The following is a 6,679-nucleotide window of genomic DNA, read 5'->3' as shown; positions in this document are numbered from 1 at the left end:
ACCCCTCAGTTGTCCAGGTTTTTTCAAATCGTCCAGATCTTTGCCCCATATCCCACTCACAGAGGGGTTATGCCCACACTGAACTTCAGGACACCCTGAGGGGTGTAATGGAATGTAGGAGCACAGAGGGTAAACCATACTTCTCTGATGGTGAATGACCAGTGCGGAGGGTAGGGACTATGGATGGACAAATGAGAATGTCAGTAACTTACTCCAGTAACATCAAGCTTCTACAAAACATTTTTCACAGGAATTGGAATATCCTGTGTGCTGATAATGCTATTAAGGGTTTAGTAGATGATACCCCAAAGTTTGTATATAAAAATAAAAAGAAATTGAAAAGGATCCTGTGTGGACCTAGGTCACAACATGGCCTGGAAAAGGATCCTGTTAGTGGGGGTAAAGGTGGTACTGTTCCCTGTAAAGCCTGCAATTTCTGTATGTACATAGATTGTAGTGGAGAATTCAAGCATCCTGATATGGATAGAGTGTTCAAGTTTAAACTCTTTGCAAACTGTAATAGTACAAACATTGTGTACTTGGCCCATTGTGTGGCCTGTGCGTCATTCTGTGTAGGGATGACGACCAGGAGGTTAAGAGATCGCATGCGGGAGCACTACTATGATATGGGGAGGAAGGCAGAGACGAATGCCTTAGCTAGACATGTAGGAACCTTTGGTGATACACATAGGTTCACCTTCATGGCCATTGACAGAGCTGTGGACAACCTCAGGGGGAGTGATGTGAAATTGAAAGTTGAGACGAAAGAACTTGAATGGATTGTGAGACTTAGGGCCAGTATGGGCAGGGGGCTTAATGACAAAATGAACATCAAGCCAATTTTCCTAGGAAGAGACTTGTTAAAGTGAAACATTAATATACCTTTGGTGTGTTTTAGTTTTTAAAAATGTTGGTTTATGTTTTTAAATGTGTTGTTTCCTATATGCTGTTTTATATACTGTTTTTATATGCTGTATTTATATGCTGTCTTTCATTTGCACATGGAATGACCTGTGATTTTAAATTAAGGTGGGGTCCTAATTAGTGAGTGTAGGATGATATATAAAGGAATTTTATACTTTGTTTCAATGTCTGTTGAAGTGGCTTGGTCCATGAAAGCACTCACCATTCTATGTTCATTGTGGATTAAACTATTTTGCGTTCTATACAGCCATGGTCTGTTGCTTCCTTTACTTTTTATGCATTTGGATTATTTTTTGGAAGTGCAGTTCACCAGCATCACCTGTCACCTGTTTTGTACTTTTCTTGGTTGTATTTTGTTACAAGTGGTGCTTGGACATGGCAGAAGATAATCTCTCAGTGGATGGGCCTGAACAGGCTAATATTTTAAGAGGAGGGAATGACCGAGAACTGGGACACCTAAGAAGGTTTGTGGAGATTACAGAGAATCCTCTGCTTAATCAAGAAATGACTGTCAGCATGGCGTTGCCTGATATCAACAGTGAGTATGATGCTGTGACTTTGAAGAAAATGTGCTTTAAAGTGGATAGTGATTTGTGTAAATTTAAACGCCTGCATTCACAGAGACTTTACTTTGAAGCATGTCTGCAAATAAATATTGTCCCTCGTGGCCTGCGTGTTCTAAATATGCCAACATATGGTACTTTGTATCTAGATTTGTTGACAAGGTGGCAGTGTATTAATATAGAATCAAGCCACAAATATATGCAATTGCTCATTGATTACTTTAAACCTGAGGAGGCTCAACTTTCAGACAATGTCTGTAAGACACAAGAGGAACTGTATGAACGCTTTCCCAGTTACCTGGTTGACATCAAACTTGACAATTTGATTGAAACTGTGGGTGTATATGAGCGACAACTGCTTGCCTATAAGAAAAAGAAAATTCTGAGGGACAAGGAGGATTTCCTGAATGGACGGGTGTTCACTTGGCCTAGAGAGCGGAATGGCCCTGATGCCACTTATAGGAAACAACAGCATTCAACCACAGCTCTGCATCGGGTAGATGACCAGACGAACAAAGGTATGACGTCTGATGCAAGCACGCCACTCACACAAGATAGAACCAACAATGCTGTAGGGAGCGGTGCTCTTATACAGGAATGGGTAGGAGCAAGTACCATTTCCAATGCACTTTGCCCTGAACTTGGGCGCTCTGAGGTTCGTGACAAAAATATAATTGACGCACCTACCACCTCTAATGAAGCACGCAGCAAGTATAGTAAAGTAACCATGCGTACACACACCACAGAGCTGTCACAGGACTTGAATACCACTGTTTTAACCACTCCATATCCCATACGACAAGCTCCTTTTAACGACTGTTTACAAAGCAGAGGCCGCATGAAATGGAAAATGTCCCAGGAGGAGGAGGAGCAGCAACAATCGATGACCATCAAGAAGATGTGGCAACAAGGGGGCAGACTCTAGTTTGGAATATTTCACGGAGGGCTCTCACTGAAGCTGAAGATAGTTTGCTGAGTAAAGGTATGTCATTTATACCTGCTAACAAAATGACAGTGACTGATAACATTCTGGAACTGAAAGCCTTCACACGAAATATAATGTTGAAAATGCAGTTTGGTAAAACTGTGAATGACCAGACTGATGTAAATGTTTTTAAGAAACCCAGTGGGTTCATTCCTACTAATAGTGCAATACTTGATTCTTTTGAGAGGGTGTGTGTTAGAGATATTTATCATTTATATGATAGTGATTCTAGTGGCAGACACTCTAATAGTTTAAGAAAAGAAGAAAGAATAGCTTTAGAGTGCTTGCGCAATGATATTTCCATTTCTATAAGACCAGCGGATAAAGGGGGATCTATGGTGGTAATGGATTACTCCTATTATAGGGACACCATGCTCAACATGTTGAATGATATAAAGTTTTATCATAAAGTGGATTTTCAACAGGTACAGAGGTGCAATGACTCTATATATAATGCTGTATTTGAATGTCTACAGTGCAATGTTATTAGCATTGATTTATTTAATTATTTTATTGTTGAACGTCCTGTGGTACCTATAATACAGGGTCTGCCTAAAATTCACAAAACCCCCCTGGAACCACCAATGAGACCCATTGTGTCAGGGAGGGGCTGGTCTATGGAAACACTATCTATCTACGTAGAGCGACATCTGAAACCTGTCCTGAGGAGAAATTCTATTATTTTGTTAGATACAGAAAACTTCTTGAGAGATCTGTATTCATTCATTAATACGTATGTGAGTGATGATAGGTTGCTGCTCATTACCATGGATGTGCAGTCATTGTTTACTGTTATTCCCAACCAGGTGGGGGTTGAATATTTTAAGGAATACCTGTTGGAAGTTGGGCTGTACAATGGGTGATGTGTTGATTTTTTATCTCTTCTAATGGAGCTCATTTTGGAAAATAACTTATTTTTGTTTGAAGGCACACTGTACAAGCAGTTGAATGTCATGGCCATGGGCACTTCCTGTGCCTATGGCTATGCCAATATTGTTATGGCCCGTTGGGAGAAGGAGTTTATGTTGGGAGAATATGGCAAAATCTTGAAATTCTATAGGAGGTTTGTAGATGACCTCTTTATCTTGTGGGAGGGGGATGAGTCTACTTTTGCCCCCTTTTTTCACATCTGAATAGATGCACCAGTTTCCTGAGGTTCACCATGAAGAGCTCTTTTAGTACAGTTTTCTTCCTGGATGTGAAGGTTATACAGAAGGATGATTGACAATTTAAAACAGAAATACACAGAAAGGATTGCTATAGAAATAGTTATTTACACAAAAAGAGCATGCATCCCCAACACATTTTTAAGAACATTGTGAGGGGGCAGGGACTGAGGACTTCCAGGTTGACAGCTGATCAGGATAGATTTGAAAGTGAGTTGGGTGATCTGGGAATGAGGTTCTCACAGAGGGGTTATGCCCGCACTGAACTTCAGGACACCCAGAGAGGGTGTAATGGAATGTAGGAGCACAGAGGGTAGACCATACTTCTCTGATTGTGAACGGCCAGTGCGGAGGGTAGGGACTATGGATGGACAAATGAGAATGTCAGTAACTTACTCCAGTAACATCAAGCTTCTACAAAACATTTTTCACAGGAATTGGAATATCCCGTGTGCTGATAATGCTATTAAAAGTTTAGTAGGTGATACCCCAAAGTTTGTATATAAAAATAAAAAGAACTTGAAAAGGATCCTGTGTGGACCTAGGTCAAAACATGGCCTGGAAAAGGATCCTGTTAGTGTGGGGTAAAGGTGGTACCGTTCCCTGTAAAGCCTGCAATTTCTGTATGTACACAGATTGTAATGGAGAATTCAAGCATCCAGATATGGATAGAGTGTTCAAGTTTAAACTCTTTGCAAACTGTAATAGTACAAACATTGTGTACTTGGCCCATTGTGTGGCCTGTGCGTCATTCTATGTAGGGATGATGACCAGGAGGTTGAGAGATCGCATGCGGGAGCACTACTATAATATAGGGAGGAAGGCAGAGACGAATGCCTTAGCTAGACATGTAGGAACCTTTGGTGATACACATAGGTTCACCTTCATGGCCATTGACAGAGCTGTGTACAACCTCAGGGGGGGTGATGTGAAATTGAAAGTTGAGACGAAAGAACTTGAATGGATTGTGAGACTTAGGGCCAATATGGGCAGGGGGCTTAATGACAAAATGAACATCAAGCCCATTCTCCTAGGAAGAGACTTGTTAAAGTGAAACATTAATATACCTTTGGTGTGTTTTAGTTTTTAAAAATGTTGGTTTATGTTTTAAAATGTGTTGTTTCCTATATGTTGTTTTATATACTGTTTTTATATGCTGTATTTATATGCTGTCTTTCATTTGCACATGGAATGACCTGTGATTTTAAATTAAGGTGGGGTCCTAATTAGTGAGTGTAGGATGATATATAAAGGAATTTTATACTTTGTTTCAATGTCTGATGAAGTGGCTTGGTCCACGAAAGCACTCACCATTCTATGTTCATTGTGGATTAAACTATTTTGCATGCTCTACAGCCGTGGTCTGTTGCTTCCTTTATTTTTATGCATTTGGATTATTTTTTGGAAGTGCAGTTCACCAGCATCACCTGTTTTGTACTTTTCTTCCTCCTAAAAAGGATTGAAGTTGCTAAATAATGACAGACATTTGAGTTTTAGACATTATATCCTTTAGAAAAATGCATGCCAACACAAATCTTGTTATTCTAGCAATTGTCTAAGTTCATGAAAGCAATATTTATAATCTGTCCCTATTTATTTTAGGCTTTGTCCAGATTTCCTGCACTAAGAGGTTGAGTTGTGTGTGCGGGTGAGAGAGAGTGAAATGCCCTAGTTAGAGTTAGCAGGTGGAATTTATTTTCAAGTGCATTTTCAAGGAATTCTGAGCTTCAAGGAAAGATACGTTTACTGCTGCTCATGCTAAGTCTGCTTAAACTGTCCAACTGTCTTGTTTACCAAATGGTATGACTAATATGATATAGAATTTTAAAGCAGTATTAGTAGTACAGCAGGTGGCATACTTGCATCTTGATGCAGAGGGGTGTAGGTTCTGCTCCCACAGCATGTAGATTTGTATTTTAAGGAGGTGGGGGTGCTGCATTCCTGAGTATGTCCTCCTTTGTATGAGATGCCTAGTAACTAAGAATCTGTTTTTCAGCTTGCCACCCATTCCCTTTTACAATAACCAGCTTACCATTTTTAATGTAACATAGGCAATTTAGTCTTCAAGGGCAGCAGACACTGAATTTGTAGATAAAACACTGAAATATAAAGTTGTTTTCTAGCAACAGCCCCTTCCTTAGTTTCAGATCTCTTTAATGTGGAAGTATTCAGATGACTTTTACTTCTGCAGAGATTGTGCATATTGACTATCGGTGGATTGTAATGACAGAAGTTTTAGTGGCCTTTTATGGTTGAAATGTTCTGAATCGGGCAGTTTGTCATTACTGGTTCATATGTTTTGTTTCATTGCTTACTGGAAAATTTCAAGACTATAAATTTAAAACACACTCTGACAAGTAGTGCTGTATTATACAAGGGATGCAATTCAGTTTATTATATAGTATAATTAATACAATCAGAAAGGTGAATCAAATAACTTTTGCATTGTCCTAAAAATATGTGCAAGGGCCATATGATCTGAAAACAGTCCAAAGGTAAACTAAACCCGCCACTAGCCAGATGCATTTTCTTTGAATGTGAGTTTCAATGCTGTTTCAGTGAATGTGAGTTTCAAAGGAAGAGAAGTTTTAATGTTAAGTCTTTCATTGTAAGACTATTGCTTTGTTTAGCAAATGTCTATCAGTGTTTGTGCTATAAAATTTGAAAGAAAAGTTGTAAATTAAATCCACATATCTGTAATCATTGTAGAAGTAAAGCATAAAACAGTATGCACACTGAGAGTTTTGAACAGTGTTTATGACAACTGGGGAGAAATAGTCAAGTAATGGGACACTGGAATGGCTACATGGGGGGGGGGCTGTGTGGGAGGGGGCCTAAGTGGGAGGCTGTGGGTTTACACCTCCCTGCAAAAATTCCTATGGTCTCCCCTGCCCTGTTACTATATTCACTTCTAGTAAGGTTGGTTTAGACTTTATTTCCATTTTCTAGTAATTGCTTTTTTTGGCAGCCACCAGAATTAAACTCAGCAAGGGTTTACTATGTCTAGGCAATTCTGACTCTGCATCACAGTTCAGAAAAAA

Source organism: Protopterus annectens, chromosome 4.part0, assembly GCF_019279795.1.
Source record: "Protopterus annectens isolate FY-2018-M chromosome 4.part0, PAN1.0, whole genome shotgun sequence".
NCBI classification, from domain to species: domain Eukaryota; kingdom Metazoa; phylum Chordata; order Ceratodontiformes; family Protopteridae; genus Protopterus; species Protopterus annectens.
This window is presented reverse-complemented; position numbering follows the sequence as displayed.